This window comes from Macaca mulatta, chromosome 14, assembly GCF_049350105.2.
Source record: "Macaca mulatta isolate MMU2019108-1 chromosome 14, T2T-MMU8v2.0, whole genome shotgun sequence".
Lineage (NCBI taxonomy): Eukaryota > Metazoa > Chordata > Mammalia > Primates > Cercopithecidae > Macaca > Macaca mulatta.
The window spans coordinates 3214672-3240779 of NC_133419.1; the positions used below are offsets into that span (position 1 = coordinate 3214672).

Consider the following 26108-nt stretch of genomic DNA (forward strand, 5'->3'; position numbering starts at 1 on the left):
GAACAGCGATAGAAGGCTGGGGTCTGAGGGCAGAGGCAGGAACAGAGGAGGCTCCACTCAATCCTGGGGGTTGTGGGAGGGCAGGACTTGGGCCCAGAGGCTGTAGAGAGGAAAACAATGCAGGAGGGGGAAGTGTGTCACGAGGCAACACAGTATTTTTATTCTAAATGACACACAAGTTCCTTAAGGAGAGAATATCAGTAAGAACCAGGAAGGGACCATGTGCACCCCATGACCCCTAGACAGATATATAAAGAGCCCAGGCCCAGGGGACTCCACACCTGCACTTCTCTCTCACCTCCTCATCTACCTGCTCCACCCTCAATCCACCAGAACCATGGGCTGCTGTGGCTGCTCCGGAGGCTGTGGCTCCGGCTGTGGAGGCTGTGGCTCCGGCTGTGGGGGCTGTGGCTCTGGCTGTGGGGGCTGTGGCTCCAGCTGCTGTGTGCCCGTCTGCTACTGCAAGCCTGTGTGCTGCTGTGTCCCAGCCTGTTCCTGCTCCAGCTGTGGCTCCTGTGGGGGCTCCAAGGGGGGCTGTGGCTCCTGTGGGGGTTCCAAGGGGGGCTGTGGGTCCTGTGGGGGCTCCAAGGGGGGCTGTGGCTCTTGTGGGGTCTCCAAGGGAGTCTGTGCCTGTGGCTCTTGTGGTGGCTCTAAGGGGGGATGTGGTCCTTGTGGCTGCTCCCAGTGCAGTTGCTGCAAGCCCTGCTGTTCCACCTCAGGCTGTGGGTCATCCTGCTGCCAGTCCAGCTGCTGTAAGCCATGTTGCTCCCAGTCCAGCTGCTGTAAGCCCTGTTGCTCCTCCTCAGGCTGTGGGCCATCCTGCTCCCAGTCCAGCTGCTGCAATCCCTGCTGCTCAGGCTGTGGGTCATCCTGCTGCCAGTCCAGCTGCTGCAAGCCCTGCTGCTCCCAGTCCAGCTGCTGTGTCCCCGTGTGCTGCCAGTGCAAGATCTGAGGCTCTAGTGGGAAACCTCAGGTAGCTCCTGAAGATCTGTGCTTCCCAACGAGTGACTACCCTTGAAGCACATCCTGTTCTGGACCAGAACAATGAGTCCCTTGGCTCAGGTCGTCTTATTCCAGCCTTTGAAGAAGTGAAATGAACTACTCCCTGCCCATTCCCTTTAAGGGTATCACATGCCCTGGGGACTTTTGCCAATCCTTCCCACATGCCCCCATATGTCTGAGCCAGACTGCACTGGGGGCGGCCCTCATGCCAAGCAAGAGCCTGGAATTCCCCTTCTTGATAATTCCATGGGAGACAGCCAACCCTTCTTTCCTGTGCCTGCCAGGAGCTCCGTGGCATTTGCAGATGGATGTCCTGCAACCCAAATGATCACATGTATCTATGGAAATCCAAAATGGATCTGAGTGCAGCACTAAACAAATTCTACAACCCTCAGCCTTGGTCTCACTGACCCTTTTCTTCCAGCCTCTCTCTCATTGGTAAACTGTCCTTCCCCTCCCTCCCTGATAGCTTATTTCTCACACTGCTGTAACTATGTGCCAGGCCCAGCTCGCATTCCAGAAGCAGTTGTTGAACTGATTAATGAAGGAACCACTAGCAGTGTGTATGAATGAATGAAGATGAATGTATGAATGAGTGAGTGAGTGAGGATCTCTCATTAGTACACAGGGAGCCCCAGCTGCATCTCAGTGGGATTCAGTCTGTCTTGGTTGGAATTGTGGACTCCTGCTTCTTCCCCATGGGAGGATATGTTTGGCAGAGAAGGAGATCTTGCCCTCTGTGCTTAGGAAGGGTTATAATGGGTGGTCTCCGTGCCCATCTAGGCCTCAGAGTGGTGGTCAAGCGGGGAGAGGGGGAAGTTAGACTAGAATGAGGTGTGTCCCTGAGATACTCTGTAGGACAACACTGGAAACTGTGCTGCTTCAGGGACCCGAGAGGGTGTGGCCCAGCACAGGTTGAGGTGCGCCCTCCTTCTCTGGGCACAGAGTGAAGAAGAATCCAATGTTCTTCCACCACACAGGCTTCTCAGCTTTAGTTTTGCACAGGGAGGAACAGAAGAAACTTTTCTCAGCCTGATAAAGGGCATCTACCCACAGTGAACACTATATGCAACTGTGCAAACCTGAACGTTTCCCCCGAAGATCAGGAACAAGAAAAGGATGTTCACACCCACCACTTCTATGCAACATTTTACTGAAGCTATAGCCAGAGTAATATGACAAGAAAATGATATAAACAGCACCCAGGCAGGACAAAACTAGGCAAAAGTATCTTTATTTACAGAAAACCTCATCTTGTATGTAGGAAATCCTAAGGGACACACACTCACACACACACACACACACAGACACACACAACTATTATACCCAATAAATGAGCTCAACAGGGTTCAGGGCACAAGTCCTATACACAAAAGTCAGCTGTGTTTCTACAACCACCAATGAGCAATGCCAACAGGATATAAGGGAACAATTCTATCAAAAAGAATAAAATTCCTAGGAATACCAGCAACCAAAAATTCAAGATTTGGACACTTAACACTACAAGACATCACTGGAAGAAGTCAAAGAGGACCAAAGTAAATGGGGGGAAAATCCCATGTTCATGTATTGGAAGAAGAATATTGTGAAGACTGAAACACTATAAAAATTGATCTACCAGTTCAATGGAATTACATCTCAGGTTTCTTTTCTGCAGAAATGGACAAGCTGATTCTTAAATGTATGTAAATATTCAAGGAATCCTAAAGAGCTAAAACAATCTTGAAAAAGAAAAATAAAATCGAGGACTCATGTTTTCCAATTTCTAAATGGGCTCCAAAGCAAACAGTAATCAAGGCAGAGTGGTGCTTGTCTAAATATAGAAAGATGCATCAGTGGAGTAGATTCAAGACCGTTGAGATAAACCTCACAGTTGTGGTCAGTGGATTTTCAACAAGAGTACGAAACAATTCCGTGGGAAAAAGGAACCTTTTCCACAACCAATGCCACTGAGACAACTGGATGTCCACATGCAGAAGAATGAATTTGGACCTTTACCTCTTACCATATACCAAACAACCGAACATGACAAAAACAGAAAAAATAGCTCAATGGCTTAATTGTACAAGCCAAAACTAGAGGACTGTGAGAAGAAAAACAGGTTAAACCTTATGACCGTGGAGTATGCAATGGCTCTTAGAGAATGACACCTAAAGCACGAGGGATAAAAGAAAAAACTAGAATAACTCCATCAAAACTAATAACTTTTATGCTTCTAAGAGCACTATTAAGAAAATGAAAAGACACCAACAGAATGGAGGAAACTACTTTTGAATCATATATTTGATAATGAACTTGCATCCAGACATAAAGAATTATTAGTACTCAAACGTACAGTCCAATTAAAAACTTAGCAGAGGATGTAAATAGGCATTTTCTGAAGAAGATATACAAATGGCTAATACACAGATGACTCCAACCCAACAGCAGCAGAGTATACCTTTCTCTCAGGTGCACATGGAATTTTCTCCAGGATAGACCATATGTCAGGCCACAGAACAAATTTCAACACATTTTAAATGTGAAATTATATGGTGTTTTCTCCAAGCACAGTGGATTAAAACTAGAAATCCATAGGAGAAGGAAAAACGGAAAATCTACAACCATGTGGAAATTAAACAGCACACTCTTAACCGATGAAGCAAAGAAGAAGTCACAAGAGAAATACCTAGAGACAAATGGAAGGGAAAACACAGCATACCAAAGTTTATGGATGCATCAAAAGCAGTGTGAGGTAGAAGTTTATAACCATAAACACACACATTTAAAGAGAAGACAGATCTGAAGTTAATGACCTGCTGATGAAAAAAGGCAAACTCTGTCAAATATCTGAGCCAAATGTGAGTGACCATGGTCAGAACACAGTCTCTAGAAGTCTTGATATCATCACCAGGTGGTTAGGCTACAACTTGATCTCATATGTCTTGGGGAACAGAAGTTACAGGCAAAAACATAAATCAGTGATGAGCCCCTTTTCACAAGCTTATGAGCCATTTGTATATCTTCAGAAAATGCCTATTTAAATCCTCTGCTATGTTTTTAATTGGATTCTATGTTTGAGTACTAAGAATTCTTTATGTCTGGATGCAAGTTCATTATCAAATATATGATTTGAAAGTAGTTTCTCCCATTCCATTGGTGTCTTTTCATTTTCTTGATAGTCCTCTTAGAAGCATAAAAACGATTAGTTTTGATAGAGTTATTTAATCTAGTTTTTCCTTTTATCCCTCGTGCTTTTGGTGTCATTCTCTAAGAGCCCTTGCACACTCCAAGGTCATAAAAGACTTAACCTGTTTTTCTTCTCACAGTCCTCTAGTTTTGGCTTTTACAATTAGGCCATTGAGCTATTTTTTTCTGTTTTTGTCTTGTTCGTGTGTTTGGTATATGGTAAGAGGTAAAGGTCCAAATTCATTCTTCTGCATGTGGACATCCAGTTGTCTCAGTGGCATTGCTTGTTGAAAAGGCTCCTTTTTTCCCGTGGAATTGTTTCGTACTCTTGTTGAAAATCCATTGACCACAACTGTGAGGCTTTATCTCAAGGGTCTCAAATCTATTCCATTAATGCGTCTTTCTATCTTCAGACAACCACCACACTGCCTTGATTACTGCTTGCTTTGTAGCCCATTTAGAAATCGGAAAACATGAGTCGTCAACTTTATTTTTCTTTTTCAAAGATGTTTTAGCCATTTTGGGTTCCTTGAATGTTTACATAAATTTTAGAATCAGCTTGTCAATTTCTGCAGAAAAGAAATCTGGGATGTAATTGCATTGAATTGGTAGATCAAGTTTTTTAGAGTGTTTCAATCTTCACAATATTAGGTCTTCCAATACATGAACATGGGATTTTCCCCCCATATAGTTTGGTCCTCTTTAATTTCTTCCATTGATGTCTTGTAGTGTTAAGTGTCCAAGTCTTAGACTTTTTGGTTGTCTGTATTCCTAAGAATTATACACTTTTTGACAGAATTATTCCCTTACATCCTGTTTGCATTGCGCATTGGTGGTTGTAGAAACATAGCTGACTTTTGTGTATAGGAATTGTGCCCTGAACTCTTTTGAGCTCATTCATTGGGCATAGTGTGTGTGTGTGTGTGTGTGTGTGTGTGTGTATCCCTTAGGATTTCCTACATACAAGATGAGGTTTTCTGTAAATAGAGAAACTTTTGCTTAGTTTTTTCCTGCCTGGGTGCTTTTCATTTCATTTTCTTGTCATATTACTCTGGCTATAGCTTCAGTGACATGTTGCATAGAAGTGGTGAGTGTGGACACCCTTTCCTTGTTCCTGATTTTATGGGGAAACATCCAGGTTTTCACAGTTACGTATAGTGTTCAGTGTGGGTAGATGCCCTTTATCAGGCTGAGAAAATTCCCTTCTGTTCCTCCCTGTGCAAAACCAAAGCTGGGAAACCTGTGAGTGGTCAGAGAACACTTGGATTCTTCTTCACTCTGTGCCCAGAGAAGAAGGGCGCACCTGAGCCTGTGCTTGGCCACACCATCTTGGGTACCTGAGGCAGCACAATTTCCAGTGTTGTCCTACAGAGCATCTCAGGGACACAGCTCATTCTAGTCTCCCTTCCTCCTCTACGCGCTTGACCTTCACTCTGGGGCCTGGATGGGCACAGAGACCACCCATTATAGCCCTTCGTAGGCACTGAGGGCAAAGATCTCCTTCTCCCGCAAACATATCCTCCCACGGGGAAGAAGCAGGAGTGCACAATTCCAACCAAGACAGACTGAATCCCACTGAGACACAGCTAGGGCTCCCTGTGTACTAATGAGAAAGCCTCACCCATTCACTCATTCATTCACTCGTCTTCATTCATTCATACACACTGCTAGTGACTCCTTCATTAATCAGTTCAACAACTGTTTCTGGAATGCGAGCTGGGCCTGGCACACTGTTACAGTGGTGGCAGTAGTAAGCCATCAGGGAGGGAGGGGAAGCACCTGTGGCCAGTTTAGCAATGAGACAGAGGCTGAAAGAAAAGAGTCAGTGAGACCAAGGCTGAGGGTGTAGAATTTATTTAGTGCTGCACCCAGGTGCATTTTGGATTTCCACAGATACATGTGATCATTTGGGTTGCAGGACATCCATCTGCAAATGGGGCTCCTGGCAGACACAGGAAAGAAAGGTTTGCTGTCTCCCATGGAATTATCAAGATGGGGAATTCCAGGCTCTTGCTTGGCGTGAGGGCCGCCCCCAGTGCAGTCTGGCTCAGACATATGGGGGCATGTGGGAAGGAGGGGCCATAGTACAAGGGGCATGTGATACCCTTACAGTGAATGGGCAGGGAGTGGTTCATTCCACTTCCTCAAGGGCTGGAAAAAGAAGCCCTGAGCCAGGGGACTCATTGCTCTGCTCCAGAACAGGATGTGCTTAAGGGATACTCACTTGTTGGGAAGCGCAGATCTTCAGGAGCTACCTGAGGTTTCCCACTAGAGCCTCAGATCTTGCACTGGCAGCACACGGGGACACAGCAGCTGGACTGGGAGCAGCAGGGCTTGCAGCAGCTGGACTGGCAGCAGGGTGACCCACAGCCTGAGGAGCAGCAGGGTTTACAGCAGATGGACTGGCAGCAGCAGGGCTTACAGCAACTACACTGGGAACAGCCACAAGAACCACAGCCTCCCTTAGAGCCACCACTAGAGCCACAGCCACAGCCTCCCTTGGAGCCCCTACAAGAGCCACAGCCTCCCTTGGAGCCCCCACAAGAGCCACAGCCCCCCTTGGAGCCCCCACAGGAGCCACAGCTGGAGCAGGAACAGGCTGGGACACAGCAGCACACAGGCTTGCAGCAGCAGACGGGCACACAGCAGCTGGAGCCACAGCCCCCACAGCCAGAGCCACAGCCCCCACAGCCGGAGCCACAGCCCCCACAGCCGGAGCCACAGCCCCCACAGCCGGAGCCACAGCCTCCACAGCCGGAACCACAGCCCCCACAGCCGGAGCCACAGCCCCCACAGCTGGAACCACAGCCCCCACAGCCGGAGCCACAGCCTCCAGAGCAGCCACAGCAGCCCATGGTTCTGGTGGATTGAGGGTGGAGCAGGTAGAGGAACAGGTGAGAGGGAGGTACAGGTGTGGAGCCCCCAAAGCTGGGCTCTTTATACACCTGTCTAGGGGTCAGGTGGGTCACAGGGGTCCTTCCTTGTTCCTCCTAAATTTCTTTCCCAGGAAACTTGTGTGTCATTTAAAATAACAAAAATACTGTGTTTCCTTGTGACACACTTCCTCTTCCTACGTGGTTTTCCGCTCTAAATCCTCAGGGTCCAAGTCCTCCCCTCCGTGGACTCCCAGGAATGAGTGGAACCTGGTCTGTTTCTGCCCCGCCCTCTGACCCCAGCCTTCTGCCCCTGTTTTCTCTTCCCTTCAGGGCACTGTTCTCACCTCCTGTGCTCCGCAGGGCTCTGTCCCCACCAGGCGATGGGGTGCTGCGAATTCCCTTTTCTCTCCTTCACTTTTCTGCCCCTGCTTCCTGCAACCCTGATCTTTCTCAGTGCTCCCTAAAGGCGTGGAACACTTGTGGCTCCTCCCAGCTCTCCTTCCTGTCCGGCTTTCCTGGGTGAGCGACTGGATGCCTTGTGGAGAGGTCCTCAGCTCTCCTGCCCCGCTCATTTCTAGAGGGCAGCACCTGGTTCCGTACCCGGCAGGAACCTCACGACCTCCCGGGTCTCAGACCCACTGTCCTCCCTGCCTGGGCATTAGGGAGTTCCCGCCCAAACCCTCCAAAGAGAACCCTGGGAGGAGGTGGCAGGTGGTTGTGGACCTGAACTCTAGGAATCTGGGATTCTTGTCTGACACACCAGCCCTCGGGCATGGCTTCGCATTTCCTCTGATGTCCAGCAGGCCTCTCCCTGCCCTGGTGCAGTCTGCACCTTCCCATTCCCGCAGGCCTGGCAGCAGCCAGGGCCTCGTCTTTCCCGGGAAGGGCTCAGCACTCCCCGGAGCTCAGTTCCTTGGAGTTTCTCTGTGTCCTTGCCTCCAGTGGGTTGTAAAACTCTCTGTGCCCTGGTGGATGCTTTGGCGTTTATCTGGCTCATTTTAATTGATGTGATGAGAGCAATGGTCTCTGGTGACTTTCTGTGCTTGAGTCAGAGCGGAATCTCCATTGTCTCACACACACATGCACACACACACTCAGATAGACACACACTCACACACACTCACATGCACACACATGCGCAGACACACAGTCACACTCACTGGAAATTGTATTACAGAAGAGAAGAGGAACACATACATCTCAAAGGAAGCCATGCCTCTCAAAACAGAGATGTGTGATGAACACAGAAGCTCTCCAACCTGCCACAGAGAGAGTGTGGGGGTTCCAAGAGGGGCTGTGGCTCCTGTGGTGGCTCCAAGGGGGGGACTGTGACTCCTGTAGTGTCTCTAAGGGGGGCTGTGTTCCTGTGGCTGCTCCCAGTGCAGTTGCTGGAAGCCCTGTTGCTGCTCCCCAGGTTGTGGGTCATCCTGCTGCCAGTCCAGCTGCTGCAAGCCCTGCTGCTCCCAGTCAAGCTGCTGACACGCTGAAGGGAAGAAGCAGCTAGAACAGTCAGGGGGCTGACAGGTGGACCGGAGCCTGGGGGAGCTGGGCTCTCTAGAACAGCAGTAGGGGCAGAGACACTGTCAGCAGTCTCCTGCCCTCAGACCTGGTGGAGAACAAGACTTTGGCTATGCTGAGTTTCATTCCTGAACCAGAAGAGCCCAGAGTGTATGCATGGATAGAAACACTGAGACAAAGAAACCACTTAAAACACTGGTAAGGGGAATCCTTCTAGAACAGCGATAGAAGGCTGGGGTCTGAGGGCAGAGGCAGGAACAGAGGAGGCTCCACTCAATCCTGGGGGTCTTGAGACGGGAGGATTTGGGCCCAGAGGGTGTTGACAGGAAAACAATGCAGGAGGAGGAAGTGTGTCACGAGGCAACACAGTATTTTTATTTTAAAAGACACACAAGTTCCCTAAGGAGAGGACATCAGTAAGAACCAGGAAGGGACCATGTGCACCCCATGACCCCTAGACAGATATATAAAGAGCCCAGGCCCAGGGGACTCCACACCTGCACTTCTCTCTCACCTCCTCATCTACCTGCTCCACCCTCAACCCACCAGAACCATGGGCTGCTGTGGCTGCTCTGAAGGCTGTGGCTCCAGCTGTGGGAGCTGTGGCTCTGGCTGTGGGGCCTGTGGCTCCAGCTGCTGTGTGCCCGTCTGCTGCTACAAGCCTGTGTGCTGCTGTGTCCCAGCCTGTTCCTGCTCCAGCTGTGGCTCCTGTGGGGGCTCCAAGGGGGGCTGTGGCTCCTGTGGGGGCTCCAAAGGAGGCTGTGGCTGTGGCTCTTGTGGTGGCTCTAAGGGGATCTGTGGTTCTTGTGGCTGCTCCCAGTACAGTTGCTGCAAGCCCTGCTGTTCCTCCTCAGGCTGTGGGTCATCCTGCTGCCAGTCCAGCTGCTGTAAGCCCTGCTGCTCCCAGTCCAGCTGCTGCAAGCCCTGCTGCTCCTCAGGCTGTGGGTCACCCTGCTGCCAGTCCAGCTGCTGCAAACCCTGCTGCTCCCAGTCCAGCTGCTGTGTCCCCGTGTGCTGCCAGTGCAAGATCTGAGGCTCTAGTGGGAAACCTCAGGTAGCTCCTGAAGATCTGCGCTTCCCAACAAGTGAGTATCCCTCAAGCACATCCTGTTCTGGAGCAGAGCAATGAGTCCCCTGGCTCAGGGCTTCTTTTTCCAGCCCTTGAGGAAGTGGAATGAACCACTCCCTGCCCATTCACTGTAAGGGTATCACATGCCCCTTGTACTATGGCCCCTCCTTCCCACATGCCCCCATATGTCTGAGCCAGACTGCACTGGGGGCGGCCCTCACGCCAAGCAAGAGCCTGGAATTCCCCATCTTGATAATTCCATGGGAGACAGCAAACCTTTCTTTCCTGTGTCTGCCAGGAGCTCCATTTACAGATGGATGTCCTGCAACCCAAATGATCACATGTATCTGTGGAAATCCAAAATGCACCTCGGTGCAGCACTAAATAAATTATCCACCCTCAGCCTTGGTCTCACTGACTCTTTTCTTCCAGCCTCTGTCTCATTGGCAAACTGGTCACATGTCCTTCCCCTCCCTCCCTGATGGCTTATTGCTCCCACTGCTGTAACTGTGTGCCAGGCCCAGCTCCCATTCCAGAAACAGTTGTTGAACTCATTAATGAAGGAATCACTAGCAGTGTGTATGAATGAATGAAGACGAGTGAATGAATGAGTGAATGAGTGAGTATCTCTCATCAGTACCTAGGAAGCCCCAGCTGCGTCTCAGTGGGATTCAGTCTGTCTTGGCTGGAATTGTGGACTCCTGCTTCTTCCCCGTGGGAGGATATGTTTGGGGGAGAAGGAGATCCTTGCCCTCAGTGCCTAGGAAGGGCTATAATGGGTGGCCTCTGTGCCCATCCAGGCCCCAGAGGGAAGGTCAAGCACGTAGAGGGGTAAGCGAGGCTAGAATGAGCTGTGCTCCTGAGATGCTCTGTAGGACAACACTGGAAACTGTGCTGCTTCAGGGACCCAAGATGGTGTGGCCCAGCACAGGCTCAGGTGCGCCCTCCTTCTCTGGGCACAGAGTGAAGAAGAATCCAAGTGTTCTCTGACCACTCACAGGCTTCCCAGCTTTGGTTTGGCGCAGGGAGGAACGTAAGATACTCTTCTCAGCCTGAAAAAGGGCATCTACCCACAGTGAACACTATACGTAACTGTGAAAACCTGGATGTTTCCTCCTAAGATCAAAAGGGTGTCCACACTCACCACTTCTATGCAACAGTTCACTGAAACTGTAGCCAGAGTAATATGACAAGAAAAGGAAATGAAAAGCACCCAGGCAGGAAAAAACTAAGGAAAAGTTTCTCTATTTACAGAAAACCTTATCTTGTATGTAGAAAATCCTAAGGGATACACACACACACACACACACACACACACACACACGCACAACTATTATGCCCAATAAATGAAATCAAAAGAGTGCGGGGCACAATTCCTGTACACAAAAGTCAGCTATGTTTCTACAACCACCAATGAGCAATGCAAACAGGATGTAAGGGAATAATTCTATCAAAACTATAAAATTCCTAGTAATACAAGCAACGAAAAACTGCAAGACTTGGACACTTAACACTACAAGACATCACTGGAAGAAGTTAAAGATGACCAAAGTAAATGGGAGAAAAGTCCCATGTTCATGTATTTGAAGACCTAATACTCTGAAGATTGAAACACTCTAAAAAACTTGATCTACCAATTCAATGCAATTCCTATCAACATTCCAGGTTTCTTTTCCACAGAAATTGACAAACTGATTCTAAAATTTATGTAAACATTCAAGGGATCCTAAATAGCTAAAACAATCTTGAAAAAGAGAAACAAAGTTGAGGACTCATGTTTTCCGATTTCTAAATGGGTTACAAAGCAAGCAGTAATCAAGGCAGCGTGGTGGTTGTCTAAAGACAGAAAGATTCATTAATGGAGTAGATTCGAGACCCTTGAGATAAAGCCTCACGGTTGTGGTCTATGGATTTTCAACGAGAGTACAAAACAATTTCATGGGAAAAAAGGAATCTTTTCAACAAACAATGCTGCTGAGACAACTGGATGTCCACATGCAGAAGAATGAATTTGAACCTTTACCTCTTACCATATGCCAAACAAAGGAACAAGACAAAAACAGAAAAAATAGCTCAATGACCTGATTGTAAAAGCCAAAACTAGAGGACTGTGAGAAGAAAAACAGATTAAGTCTTTATGACCTTGGAGTGTGCAATGGCTCTTAGAGAATGACACCAAAAGCACAAGGAGAAAAAGGAAATCTAGATTAACTAACTACATCAAAACTAATAGATTTTATGCTGTTTTTTCTTTTTCTTTTTTTGTTTTTTTTCTTTTTGAAACAGAGTCTCACTTTGTCACCCAGGCTGGAGAGCAGGGGTACGATCTCAGCTCACTGCAAGCTCTGCCTCCTGAATTCACGCCATTCTCCTGCCTCAGCCTCATGAGTAGCTGGGACTACAGGCGCCCGCCACCATGCCGGCTGATTTTTTTTGTATTTTTAGTAGAGACGGGGTTTCACGGTATTAGCCAGGATGGTCTTGATCTCCTGACCTCGTGATCCATTCATCTCGGCCTCCCAAAGTGCTGGGATTACAGGAGTAAACCACCGCGCCCGGCCTAGTTCTTGTGCTTCTAAGAGCACTATGAAGAAAATGAAAAGACACCAACAGAATGGGAGAAGCTACTTTCAAATATATATTTGATAATGAACTTGCATCTAGACATAAAGAATTCTTAGTACCCAAACACACAATCCTATTAAAAACTTAGCAGAGGATTTAAGTAGGCGTTTTCCGAAGAAGATACACAAATGGCGAATATACATGCGAAAAGGGGCTCATCCCTGATTTATGTTTTTGCCTGTAGCTTCTGTTCCTCAAGACATATGAAACCAAGTAGTAGCCCAACCACCTTGTGATGATCTCAGGACTTCTGGAGGCTGTGTCCTGGGTCATGGTCACTCATATTTGGCTCAGAATAAACCTCCACAGATATTTGACAGAGTTTGCCTTTTTTCATCAGCAGGTCATTAATTTGAGATCTGTCTTCTCTTTAAATGTGTGTGTTTACAGTTATAAACTTCTACCTCAGCACTGCTTGTGCGGCATCCATAAGTTTTGGTATATTGTGTTTTCCCTTCCATTTGTCTCTAGGTATTTCTCTTGTGACTTCTTCTTTGCCTCATTGGTTAAGAGTGTCCTGCTTAATTTCCACATGATTGTGGATTCTCCATTTTTCCTTCTCCTATGGATTTCTAGTTTTATTCCATTGTGCTTGGAGAAAACACCATATAATTTCAACATTTAAAATGTGTTGAAATTTATGTTGTGGCCTGACATATGGTCTATCCTGGAGAAAGCTCCATGTGCACCTGAGAGAAAGGTATACTCTGCTGATATTGGGTGGAGTCATCTGTGTATGTCTTTTAGGTCTAGTTTCACTATAGTGCTGTTCAAGTCTTTTATTTCCTTGTTCATCTTCTGTCTGTTGCTCTATACATATATATGGGCAATATCCAGAGATCATTTTTCTTTGTAGTCACCATTGTATCACATAAGATATAATAAAGTAATGACATTCTTTTTCAAACTCAGAACTATTTACCTTCAACCATACACAAAACCATATTACTACATAGCTGCACCCTCTCTACTTCATGTTATTGATGTTACAAAATACATAGTTGTTTACATGTTATATAGCCACTAAGTGGCTTTATATTTAATTTTTGTGTTTTTTCATTTAAATGTCATATATTAAAAGTGAATTTATGTACCAAAATTACATTAATACATGTTACTGTGTTTTTCTATGTATTTATCTTTTTGGAAGAATTTATATTTTTATATTACTGTCTAGTATTTTTTCTTTCACCTTGGAGGACTCCTTTTAGTATTTCTTGCACAGTAGGTCTAGTAATAATGAACTTCCTTAGCTTTTATGTACTGGGAAAACCTTAATTTCTGCTTCATTTTTGGCGGCCAGTTTTCTTGATTGATAGCTTTTTTTTCTGTCAGCATTTTGAACATACAGCATTTTGAACACCCTACTCCCTTTTGGCCTGCAAGGTTTCTGCTGAGACATCTCCACAAAGTTGCCTGAAAGCTCCCTTGTGTGTGATAAGTTGTTTTCCCTTGCTGCTTTATAGATTCTTTTTCTTAGAATTCTGGCACTCTAATTATAAAGTGAGTCAGTGTGGGTCTCTTTAGCTTTATTCTGGTTGAAGCTTCTTGAATGTGTATGTCCATGTTTTCCCTAATATTTGGGAAGTCTTTGGTTATTGTTTTGTTTTCTAATAAGCTCCTTCCCCTTTTCTCACTCTTCTCTTTCTTGGAATCCCGTAATGTGTGTATTATTCCACTTCCTAGCCTCCCATAAGTCCCTTGGGCTCTCTTAACTTTCCTTCATTCTGTTTAAATGTTGGCTACTCTGACTTGATGATTTTAATGTTCCATCTTTTAGTTTGCTGTACCCTTCTGCCTCATCAAGTCTGCTGTTGAACTTCTCTAGTACATTTTTCAGTTTGGTTATTGTATTTTATAGTTCTAGAATTTATGTTTGGTTGTTGTTGATAGTTTCTGTGTCTTTGTTGTTATTCTCCTTGTGATCATGCATTGTTTACCTGATTGCGTCTAGTCGTTCATCTATGTTTGCTCATTGATCATCTTCTGACTGTTATTTTGAATTTTTTGTCAGGCAGCTCATCGATCTGCATGTCTTTAAGGTCGGTTTCATGAGTTTTTGTTTGTTTGTTTGTTTGTTTGTTCCTTTGATAGGCTCTGGTTTTCCTATTTGTTTTGGTTTGTTTTTGTTTTTGTATGCCTTGTGATTTTTATTGTTGTTGTTATTGTTGAGACTTGAGTGAAAAAAAAAAAAAAACCAACCACCTCTCCCTATCTTTGTGGACTGGCTATGTTCAGGGGAAGCCCTTCACCAATCAGTCCAGCTAGAGACTCCAGGACCTGTCAAGCTTTTTCTGAGTAGGTGTCTTCTTTGGGCTTGTGTGTGTGTGCTTTTTAGTTATCTCGAATTCCCTAAGCAAGTTTCCCACGCCTCTTCTCAGAAGCCCATAATCTTTCTCCCCTCTGGCAACTGTCTTAGGAGCTGAGCTTTAATATGCCATGGTGGTTGTATCTTTTTTCAGTAGCATCCAAGAAACTACCAGCCCTAGCAGTACTTGGAGTCAAGTGAGACGCATACCAGTTCCTCTGGCTGACCCCAGGTTGCCAGAACACTGGATGCTCAGCTGACTCTTTTGTTCCTGTCTTACTCAGGATCTGCCTGCTCCTCTGAGCCTCTAGGGCAGGCACTGGATGCGGTATCCTCCCCGGGTTGAGCCCTTTTCTCCTGCAAGCAGAGACTGTGAAGATATTTGAGGCCGTGTGGAGGGCAGAAGTGAACTTTGTGGTTCCTTTTGAATACCCCAAGCCTGCTGGCAGGCGTTTCCCAGCTTAGCTGACAGATCAGAACACGGAATCAGTCACCGCACAGGAAAAGGGTTGGACAGAATCACAGCAAGCGTACAGTTGATTTACAGACATGAGAGGCTTTATTGCAAGGAAATTCATTCATTATTTTGTTATTGTTTTTAAACAGATGGAGACAAGAAAGGAAGGAGACCTCCTTGGTCACAGGTGGGCCAGAGAACAGGCAGCGGCCCAGGAGGACCCAGCATCCTGATAGTGGTTGAGGAACTGGTTTTTAGTGATCACTCAGGAACATCGACCTGGCCTTGTGGGGTCAGACCTTGCATCTCAGTCAGCCCAGGGAGAAGAAGATGGTCCACAACCAAGTGCAGGGAACACTGTGGCAGTTGGCTGGGCACCCACTTCTAGGCAAGGACACCTCCTGCATCAAGGAAACACATGTTTCCAGAGTGAGGAGGCTGAAGGCAGGGCCCAGAGGAGAGCCGAGCCATGGAAGGAGGTGTGTGCATGGATGATAAGCTGGAGAAGGTGCAGGTGCCTCAGGGAGGATGTGTGGGATGAACTGATTCAGGGAAACCATAACAAATGCTTTCACCAAACAGGAGAAACCTGAAGGTCTGGGTTCAGAGCCTCAGATCTTACACTGGCAGCAAATGGGGACACAGCAGCTGGACTGGCAGCAGCAGGGTTTGCAGCAGCTGGACTGGGAACAGCAGGGTTTGCAGCAGCTGGACTGGCAGCAGGATGATCCACAGCCTGAGGAGCAGCAGGGCTTACAGCAACTGCACTGGGAACAGCCACAAGAACCACAGCCTCCCTTAGAGCCACCACAGGAGCCACAGCCCCCCTTGGAACACCCACAGGAGCCACAGCCCCCTTTGGAGCCCCCACAAGAGCCACAGCTGCCCTTGGAGCCCCCACAAGAACCACAGCTGGAGCAGGAACAGGCTGGCACACAGCAGCACACGGGCTTGCAGCAGCAGACGGGCACACAGCAGCTGGAGCCACAGCCCCCACAACCAGAGCCACAGCCCCCACAGCCGGAGCCACAGCCCCCACAGCCAGAGCCACAGCCCCCACAGCCGGAACCACAGCCCCCACAGCTAGAGCCACAGCCCCCACAGCTGGAGCCACAGCCCCCACAGCCAGAGCCACAGCCCCCACAGCCGGAGCCACAGCCCCCACAACCAGAGCCACAGCCCCCACAGCTCCCACAGCTGGAGCCACAGCCTCCTGAGCAGCCACAGCAGCCCATGGTTCTGGTGGATTGAGAGTAGAGAAGGTAGAGGAGCAGGTGAGAGGGAGATGCAGGTGCAGAGCTCCCTGAGCCTGGGCTCTTTATATACCTGTCCAGATGTCAGGCAGGACACAGGATCCCTTCCTTGTGACTGTTTACACTATTTTTCCAGAGCTCTGTTTTTTCCTCTTTGCTAGTGGCTTCCTCCTGGCTCAGTTGAGCATCTGCTTTCCTTGCTTTCTAAATTTGTCTTTTTCCCAATTTGTTTTGGCCCCTACAATGAATACCTCAGCTCCAGGCTGTCTGGTGCTTCCCACAAAGCCCCAGGGTGCTGGTCACCTGCTCTCTGCTGACCACATGTGACCAATGGCCAACAGCCTCTGCCCAAGTGCTCTCATCTTTCCTGTGTTGACTCCCCCAGATAATATTAATTTTATGTTTTTAGATTTTAAAAGTTATCCATGGTCTTTGTATTTTACTCATGCCATTCTCAGCTTTCTGGGTATATTGGACCATTCTTTGCATTGCTGTGAATAAATACTTGAGGCTGGGTAATTTATAAAGGAAAGAGGTTAGAATGGCTCATGGTTCTGCAGGCTGCACAAGCGTGGCACCCACCTCTGCTCGGCTTCTAGGGAGGCCCTCAGGGAGCTTTTCCTCATGGTGGAAGGTGAAGCAGGAGCAGGCACGCCACATGGTGAGACTGGGAGCAAGGGGTGAGGAGGGGCCACACACTTGTGAGCAACCAGATCTGAGTGAACACACTCATCACCAAGGGGATGGCACTAAGCCCATCATGAGGGATCCACCCCCACGATCCAAACACCTTCCTGCAGGCCCCTCCTTCAACACTGGGGATTGCATTACAGCAAGGGATTTGGAGGGGACATCCCAACTATATCATTATACCCCTGACCCCTCAATCTCATGTCCTTGCATTGCAAAATAGAATAATCTCTTCCCAATAGTCCTCCCAATGTCTTGACTCATTCCAACATCAAGTTCAACGTCCAAAGTCCAAGTTCCTTCCACCTATGGACCTGTGAAAATCAAAACACATTATTTACTTTCAAGATACAATGAGGGTAGAGGCATTGGGTAAACATTCCCTTTCCAAAAGGGAGAAATCAGATGAAAGGAAGGGGCTACAGACCCCATGCATGTCTGCAATCCAGCAGGGCAGCCATTAAATCTTAAAGCTCCAAAATAATCTCCTTGGACTCCCTGTCCCACATCCAGGGTACACTGGTGTGAGGGGTATACACAGCCTTGGTGTCCTAAAGCCTTGGGCCACTCCACCCTCGTGACTTTGCAGGGTTCACCCCCTGCAGCTGCTCTCATGGGTTGGAGTTGGGTGCCTGCAGCTTCCCCATGCTCAAGATTCAAGGTGCCAGTGGCTCTACCATTCTGGGGACTGGAGGATGGTGTCCTCCTTCCCACAGCTCAATTAAGCAGTGCCCCCATGGGGATCATTTACACAAGTAAATGATCCTTCCCCACCCCTCACCCCTGTGGTGATATCTGTGACCTTGTTCTTCACAGGGTACCCCACTGGGGTCTGTCCCATGTACCCCGCCTCCAGCCACCCTCCTCTTTCCAGCTCACTTTCTCCAGTGCTTTGATTCCACCAGAACCCTCAGTCTATTGATACAACCACAGCTTCACCGATCCCCAACCTCTCTGATACCTCTTCTTGTTTTGTTAACAGCTTTATTGACGTACCATTCATATACCACACAATTTGCCCATTTCAGATATACAATTCAATGCTTTTAGCATATTCACAGAGCTGTGCACCCATCACCATAATCAGTTATAGAACATTTCAGAAGCTCCCACCCTTTAGTACCCCCCCTTCACTCCCACACAAGACAGTTCTCCAAGCAGCTTCAGACCAGTGCAGTTCTCCCTGTGTCTCACTTGTGGTTCTCAGGTGTGACTGCAGAGGGAGCTGAACAGACATTTCTGAAAGAAGACATACAAATGACCAACGAGAGCTTGAAGAAATTCTCAGTATCATTCATCACCAGGAACATGCAGGTCAAAACCACAACGAGGTGTCCTCTCATCCCACAGAATGGCCGTGATCAAAAAGGCAAAAATAAATCCTTCAGAGGAAGAGAAGAAAGGGAATTCGTATGCTGTTCGTGGAAGTTGTACAACCAATAAGGAAAACAGTATGGAGTTTCCTCAAAAAGCTAAAAATAGAGCTAACCCAGCAATCCCACTACAGGTGTGTATCCAAAGGACAAGAAATCAGTGTGTTGAAGAGATATCTGCACCCCATGTTTATCGCAGCACTGCTCACAATAGCCACGATATGAAAGCACCCAAGTGTTTATCAACAGATGAATGGAAAACATGGAAAAGTAATGGAAAAGAACAGATGGTGTGTACACACAATGGAATTCTATTTAACCCTAGAGTAGAACAAAATTCTGCCATATGTGACAACACAGGTGAGCTTGGAAGACATTATGTTAAATGAAATAAACCAGGCACAGAAAGATAAACCGCATGATCTCACAAGTGCAAGCTAAAGAAGTTGATCTCAGGAGTAGAGGGTGGAATGGTGGTTACCACGGGCTGGGGAGGGGTGGGGAAGAGGGAAAGAGGAGAGGCTGGTTCACAGATACAAAACTACTGCCACACAGGGGGAATAAGTCCTAGTATTCTGTAGCACTGTATGATGACTGGGGTTAACAATAATTTATTGCACATTTGCAGATAGCTAGAGGAGAAGATATTGAGTGTTCCCAACACAAAGAAATGATAAATGTTTGAGGAGATGATATACTATTCACCCTGAATGATCTCTGCACATTGTATACATGTATCAAAATATCTCACTGGACCTATAAACATGTACAATGATCATGCTTCAATTAAAATATTAATAAAAGAACAAAAAGAATAACTACAGAATATGCTGGGAATTCAACATCCTAAGATAGGGAGGGACTGGCCCGAAGAGCCTGGGCTTTGTCCTAGTTCCTAGAAACAGGACGTTCTTTGGTGCCTTAGTGCAGTGAATCCTGTAGCCCTGGGACATAAGACCCAGGGCAGGTAGCTTTCTGGGATCCTTCAGCTGCGGTGTGAGTGGGGCACACATGGATGAGACTCAGCTCACCTGGGAATCTTTGCTGAGGCTAGAGGTCTCCCAGTGAATCCAAGGTTCCTGTTCTCCCTTGCTGCCTGTCTGTAACTAATATACCCACTTCCTGTGACATGTGTGAGTGTCTCACCTGAGTCTGATAAATGGGTAACATTAGTAGTAGCCAGAGACTACTACTAATTTACTTTTTGTCTCTATTTTTCTATTCTTGAAATTTCATACCTGTGAAATTATATGATATGTGGTCTTTTATAATTTCCTTCTTTCACTTAGTGTAATGTTTTGAGGTTCATCCATGTTGCAGCCTGAAACAGTACGTCATTACTTTCTATGATAAATTATTTATAATAATCTTCCTTTGTATGAGTACACCATTCATTCCTCAGTTGGCAGACACTGGACTGTTTCCACCTTTTGGCTGTTGTGAGTAATGCTGCTGTGAACATGGGCGTGCCAGTTTTTGCATGGAATGTGCTTTCATTTCCCTTGGGAACATCCCTAGGAGCAGAATTGCTGGGCCCTATGGTAACTCTCTGTTTAACTTTTTGAGGAACTGCAGACTGTTTTCCACAGTGGCTAAACAATTTACATTCCCACAGCAGTGCATGGAGGTTCCAATGTTTCTGCATCCTTGTCAATATTTGTTATTTTATTTTTATTTGCTTATTTATTTTTTAGAGACAGGATTTTACTGTGTTGCCCAAGCTGGAGTGCAGTGTCATGATCATAGCTCACTGCAGCCTCAACCTCCTGGACTCAAGCAATCCTTGTCTCAAACTCCCCAGTAGCTGGGACTACAGTTGTGCCTCATCACACCCAGCTAAAGTTTTAATTTTTTGTAGAGACAAGGTCTCGCCGTGATATCCGTACTAGATTCAAACTCCTGGCTCCAAGGGATCTTCCCTTCCAGCCTCCTGAGTCACTGGGATTATAGGCATGAGCACATCCTGCCCCAACACTTGTTATTGTCTGATCCTTTAAATTATATTCATCCTAGTGTTTGTGAAATGATATCTCACTGTGATTTCAATTTGCATCTCCCTGCTGAATCATGATACTCAGAATCTTTTCATATGCTTGTTGTCATCTGGGTGTCTTCTTCAGAAAATGTCTAATTAAGATTCTTTGCCCACGTTGTCTTTTTATTATTGAGTTTCACATCCAGAAGAAGAAAACCGGGACACTAACCAGATCACCATATACAAACATTAATTCAAGATGGATTAAAGACTGAAATGTAAGACCTCAAACTATAAAAATCCTAGAAGAAAACCTAGGAAATTCCCTTCTTGATATCAGCCTTGGTAAAAAAAAAAAAAAAAAAAAAAAAAAAAAAAAAAGAATTATGGCTAAGTCCTCACAAGCAATTGCTGCAAAAACAAAAATTGACAAGTGGGACCTAATTAAACTGAAGAGCTTGTGCACAGCAAGAGAAACTATCAGGGAGTCAACACTCAGCCTACAAAATGGGTGAAAATATTCACACACTGTGCATCTGACAAAAGTCTAATATCTGCAGTCTACAAGGAACTTAAACAAATCTACAAGCCAAAAACAAATAACTTCATTAAGAAGTGAGTAAAGCATATGAACAGACAGTTCTCAAAAGAAGACATGCACATGGCCAACAAATATATGAAAAAATGCTCCACATCACTAACCATTAGAGGAATGTAAATGAAAACCACCATGAGATACCATCTCATATCAGTCAGAGTGGCTTTTGATAAAAATTTTTAAAAATGAAACAAAACAAAACAAAACAAACCTAAACACAGATGCTGGCAAACTTGAGAGAAAAGGAACATTTGTACACTGTTGGTGGGAATGAAAATGATTTCAGCACCATGGAGAGCGATTTGGAGATCTCTCTAAGAGCTAAGAATTGAACTACTTTTTGACCCAGCAATCTCATTATTGGGTATATACCAAAAGGAAAATAAATCATTCTACCAAAAAGACACATACATCCATATGTTCATTGCACTGCTATTCACAGAAGCACAGACGTGGAATCAATCCAGGTGCCCATCAATGGTGGATTGGATAATGAAAATGTGGTACATATACACTACACAGCCATAAAAAAGAATGAAGTCATATCTTTTGCAGCAACCTGGATGCAACTGGAGGCCATTATCCTAAAAGAACTAACGCAGAAGCAGAAAACCAAATCTCACATATTTTCATTTATAAGTGAGAGCTAAACATTGAGTACCCATGGACATAAAGATGAAAACCAGGCCAGGCGCGGTGGCTCAAGCCTGTAATCCCAGCACTTTGGGAGGCCGAGACGGGCGGATCACGAGGTCAGGAGATCGAGACCATCCTGGCTAACACAGTGAAACCCCGTCTCTACTAAAAATACAAAAAATTAGCCGGGCGTGGTGGCGGCGCCTGTAGTCCCAGCTACACGGGAGGCTGAGGCAGGAGAATGGCGGGAACCCGGGAGGCGGAGCTTGCAGTGAGCTGAGATCCGGCCACTGCACTCCAGCCTGGGCAACAGAGCGAGACTCCGCCTCAAAAAAAAAAAAAAAAAAAGATGAAAACCATAGACACTGGGAAACAAGAGGAAGGAGGAAGGGAGGGGGCAAGGGCTGAAAAATGATTGGGTACTACAGTCACTATTTTGGTGATGGATTCATTCACACTCCAAACCTCAGCATCACACAATATACCCATGTGACAAACTTGCACATGTACCACCTGATTCTAAAATAAAAGTTGAAGAAAAAGTTATTTATATACTCTAGGTTCTAGACGCTTATCAGATATCTGATTTGTAAATCTTTTCTTCCTTTATGTAGATTGTTCTTTCACTTTGTTGATAGTGTCCTTTGATGCAAAAATATTTAACTTTTGATGACATCCAATATATTTGTATTTTTCTTTTGTGGCTGGCGCTTTTGGTGTCCTATCTATGAATCCATGCCGAATCCAGGTCATGTTTTCTTTAAATAGTTTTATAGATTTGACTCTTAAATGTAGGCCTTTGGATCCATTTTGAATCAATTGTTGTGGTGTGAGGTAGGGGTCCAACTCATTCCTGTGCATGAGGATGTCTGGTTTCCCAGCACCATATGTTGAAGTACTGCTCTTCCTGCATTGAACGATCTGGCACCCTGTCAAAAATCAGTTGGTCATCTACATGAGGGTTTATTTCTGGCTCTCAATTCTATTCCACTGGTTTAATACATCTATTTAACACCAGTACTAAACTGCCTTAATGACTGCAGCTTTGTAGTAAGTTTTCAAATTGTCAAGTGTGAGCCCTCCAACATTGTTCTTCTGGGTTTTTTTTTTTTTTTTTTTTGGGGTCAAAGTCTCACTCTGTAGCCCAGGCTGGGGTGCAGTGGTGCAACCTTGGCTCACTGCAAGCTCCTCCTCCCGGGTTCACACCGTTCTTCTGCCTCAGCCTCCTGAATAGCTGGGACTACAGGTACCTGCCACTATGCCTGGCTAATTTTGTTATTTTTAGTAGAGACAGGATTTCACTGTGTTAGCCAGGATGGTCTTCATTTTCTGACCTCGTGATTCGCCCGCCTTGGCCTCCCAAAGTGCTGGGATTACAGGCGTGAGGCACCACACTTGGCCTGTTCTTCTTTTTAACATTGTTTTAGCTATTCAGGGTCCCTTGAGATTCCACATGAACTTTATAATCAGTCTGTGAATTTCTACAAAGAAGCCAGCTGTTTTCCTGATAGAGATTGCATACACTCTGTAGATCAATTTTGGGGTTATTGCCATCTGAAAAATGTTAAGTCTTGTGATACATGAACATCAGTCTGCTTGGGCTGCTATAACAAAATACCACAGATTTGGTGGCTCAAACAACAGGCATTTATTTTCTCGCAATTCTGGAGATCAGAAGTCCAAGATCAGGTGCCAGCAACTTTAGTTTCTGGTGAGGGCTCTCTCCTTGGGTTGCAGATGGCTGCTTTCCCACTCTTTGCTCACGTGGCCTTTCTTTTGTGTATGGAGAGAGAAAGAGATGGAGGGAGGAAAGAGAGAGAGAGAGAGAGAGAGAGAGAGGGAAGCACATCCTCCCTGGTGTCTCTTCTTATGAAGATAGAAATCCTATGGAAGCCCTTATGACCTTATGTAACCTTAATTTCTTCCTTAGAGAATCCGTCTCCATATTCAGCCACAATGGAAGTGATGGTTTCAACATATGAATTTGAAAGAACATAAATATTCAGTTCACAACAAATCTTGGATGTTTTAGATCTTCTTTAGTTTCTTTCAACAGTGTTTTGTCACTTTCAGAGTTGCAAGTGAGTAGAAATACAATTGATTTCTATATATTGGTCCTGTATTCTGAAAACTTGCTGCATTCATTTATTAGTTCTATAATCTGTAAAACATTGGCTGAACACGATGGCTTATGCCTATAATCCCAGCACTTTGGGAGTTTGAACCAGGCAGATTACATGAGGCCAGGAGTTCGAAACCAGCCAGGCCAACATGGTGAAACCTCATCTCTACTAAAAATACAAAAACTAACTGGGCATGGTGGTGCATGCCTGTAATCACAGCTACTTGGGAAGCTGAGACTGGAGAACTTCTTGAACCCAGGAAGCAGATGTTGCAGTGAGCTGACATTGTGCTACTGCACTCCAGCAACAGAGTGAGAACCTGTCTCAAAATAAAAAATCTATAAAACATTAGTTGCTCTTACAAATTGACAAGTAGAAGACAGACAACCAAGTTTTTAAAAAGATGATTGAGTCTCTGATAAACAAATGGAAATGTGCAATTAGAAGTATAAAAAGTAGATCAAACTCACTGGTAGTCAGATACATGGGATATTTTCTGTGGAGTCCTAATTCTGGAAAACGAGCCCGGTTGGTTGGATCAAGGGAAAGCAAAAAGAGAAAGCAGATAAGCTGCAAGTCTGCCTTTCTTCATGGTGCAAGACTTAGCCCTCCTGTGTGAATAACTCACATAACTCACAATCTTCCTGCACTCAACTTATGACCTCAGTTGATAGAAAAATGCAAGTTAGCTCACTGAAACCTTGCATTATCAGCACTGCAAGTAACCCTCTCTAGCACAAGCACCATCCTATAAAATCCCCAGCAAGCCTTTGTCTCCTGGCAGCCAGCTCCTCCCTTGCTGACCCACCCTTTCCATTCTTGCAACGTGTTTTCCTACGTTCTCTAATAAATCTGCCTTTCCTTACCTACAACTGTCTTGGTAAATTCCTTTACTGTCCATGACAGTGGCCCCAGTTAGTGGCTACCTGCAACATTTTATATCTACTAGACTGGCAAACATTAACAAGAATAATAACACCTATTGCTAGTGAAATTGCAGGGAAAACGTACTCTTATACATTGTTCCGGGGATATAATTTATTATAGTTTTTTTTTAAACCGTATCTAATGAAATTAGGTAATATCAATACTATTAGTCTTGAAATTACTGAAAATAAGAGTAAATGTAAACATATTTATATATACGCATATGTGTATGATACATTGTTTGCAGTGTCAGAAAAAGAATCCTAGCAAATTGAAAATGAATACTAAAAGTAATGCCCACTAAAATATTAGATTGCAGCTGTACCGGTGGACTTGGAGAAATTTCCTCAAGATTCTGGCTGGTGTGAAATGTAGATGCAGGGAAATGAGCACAGTAGGATCTTATTTTAGTAGCAAACAATAAAAATATCTTTTACACGTATGTTGAATATACACCTGGGGGTACATAGGACAGTGGCTGGGTGGAGTGGGGAAGGTGTGTGGGAATCAATAAAAATGACAATGAAAAGTGAGTCCAGTATGTGTGATCCTACTTATGGAAAAAAATCCATATATATGAATATACATGTGCATAAAGAAACATAGACTTATACCCAGATCTACTTTCTAGGAGAGGCAACCATGATACAGGTTTTAGTGAAAAAAATTAAGTTGCAAAGAAATGTGGATAATAAAATTCTAATTGGTAACAATACCCAATCATGCATGTGCATCTATTCTTTTATACATTGTATGTGCAAGGAGGAGGGTTGGGTGGGGGTACCTGTGGGGCCTGGCACTGGGGGTTGTTTTTATTATTTTTTATTGTGTATATTTAGGATGTAAAATTGGATTATCTCATATATGTCTACATTGTGAAATAATCACCACAGTCAAGACAATTAAGATATCCACCACTTTACATAGCTCTTTCTCTCTCTCTCTTTTTTTGGTGGTGAGAACATTTAGTATCTACCCTCTCAGTACATTTTAAGCACATAATAAACACCGTGTTGTTACCTGTGGTCACTTTGCTATGCATTGGGTCTCCAAGTCTTATTCATCTTGCAGAAGTGACACTTTGGACCCCTGGACCAGCACCGCCTCATTTCCCCTTTCCCTGCCTCTGGTTCCCATGCTTCCACTCTGTGCTTCTGTGAGTTTCACTCCTGTAGACTCCATGTGTGAGGGAGAACGTGTGGTGTCTGTCCTTCTGTGTCTGCCTCCTTTCACCTTGTGTGATGTTCTCCAGATCCATCCATGTTGTTGCAAGTAACCAGATCTCCTTCTTTTGAAAGCTGAAGAATATTCCATATATACATATATAGATGTATGTATATATTTCACATTTTGAAAAAGTCAAATACATAGAAACATAGAACAGTGGTTATCAGGGTCTGGAGGAAGAAGGAAAGAGGGAGGAAGAGGCCAAGGGCTTGCAGTTGTGTAGGAGAGGGAGCCTAGCAGTCCAGTGCACAGTGCAAGAACTACAGGTGACAGGTGCTGTGTG

General features: G+C 45.5%; 3 pseudogenes; 1 reads left to right on the plus strand and 2 right to left on the minus strand.

The window, feature by feature from the left end:
* Positions 1–144: 144 nt before the first annotated feature.
* LOC114672166 (uncharacterized) lies at positions 145–5564 on the minus strand (annotated as a pseudogene).
* A 3242-nt stretch (positions 5565–8806) lies between these two features.
* LOC114672167 (uncharacterized) lies at positions 8807–9881 on the minus strand (annotated as a pseudogene).
* A 5707-nt stretch (positions 9882–15588) lies between these two features.
* LOC144334504 (uncharacterized) lies at positions 15589–16460 on the plus strand (annotated as a pseudogene).
* Positions 16461–26108: the final 9648 nt, after the last annotated feature.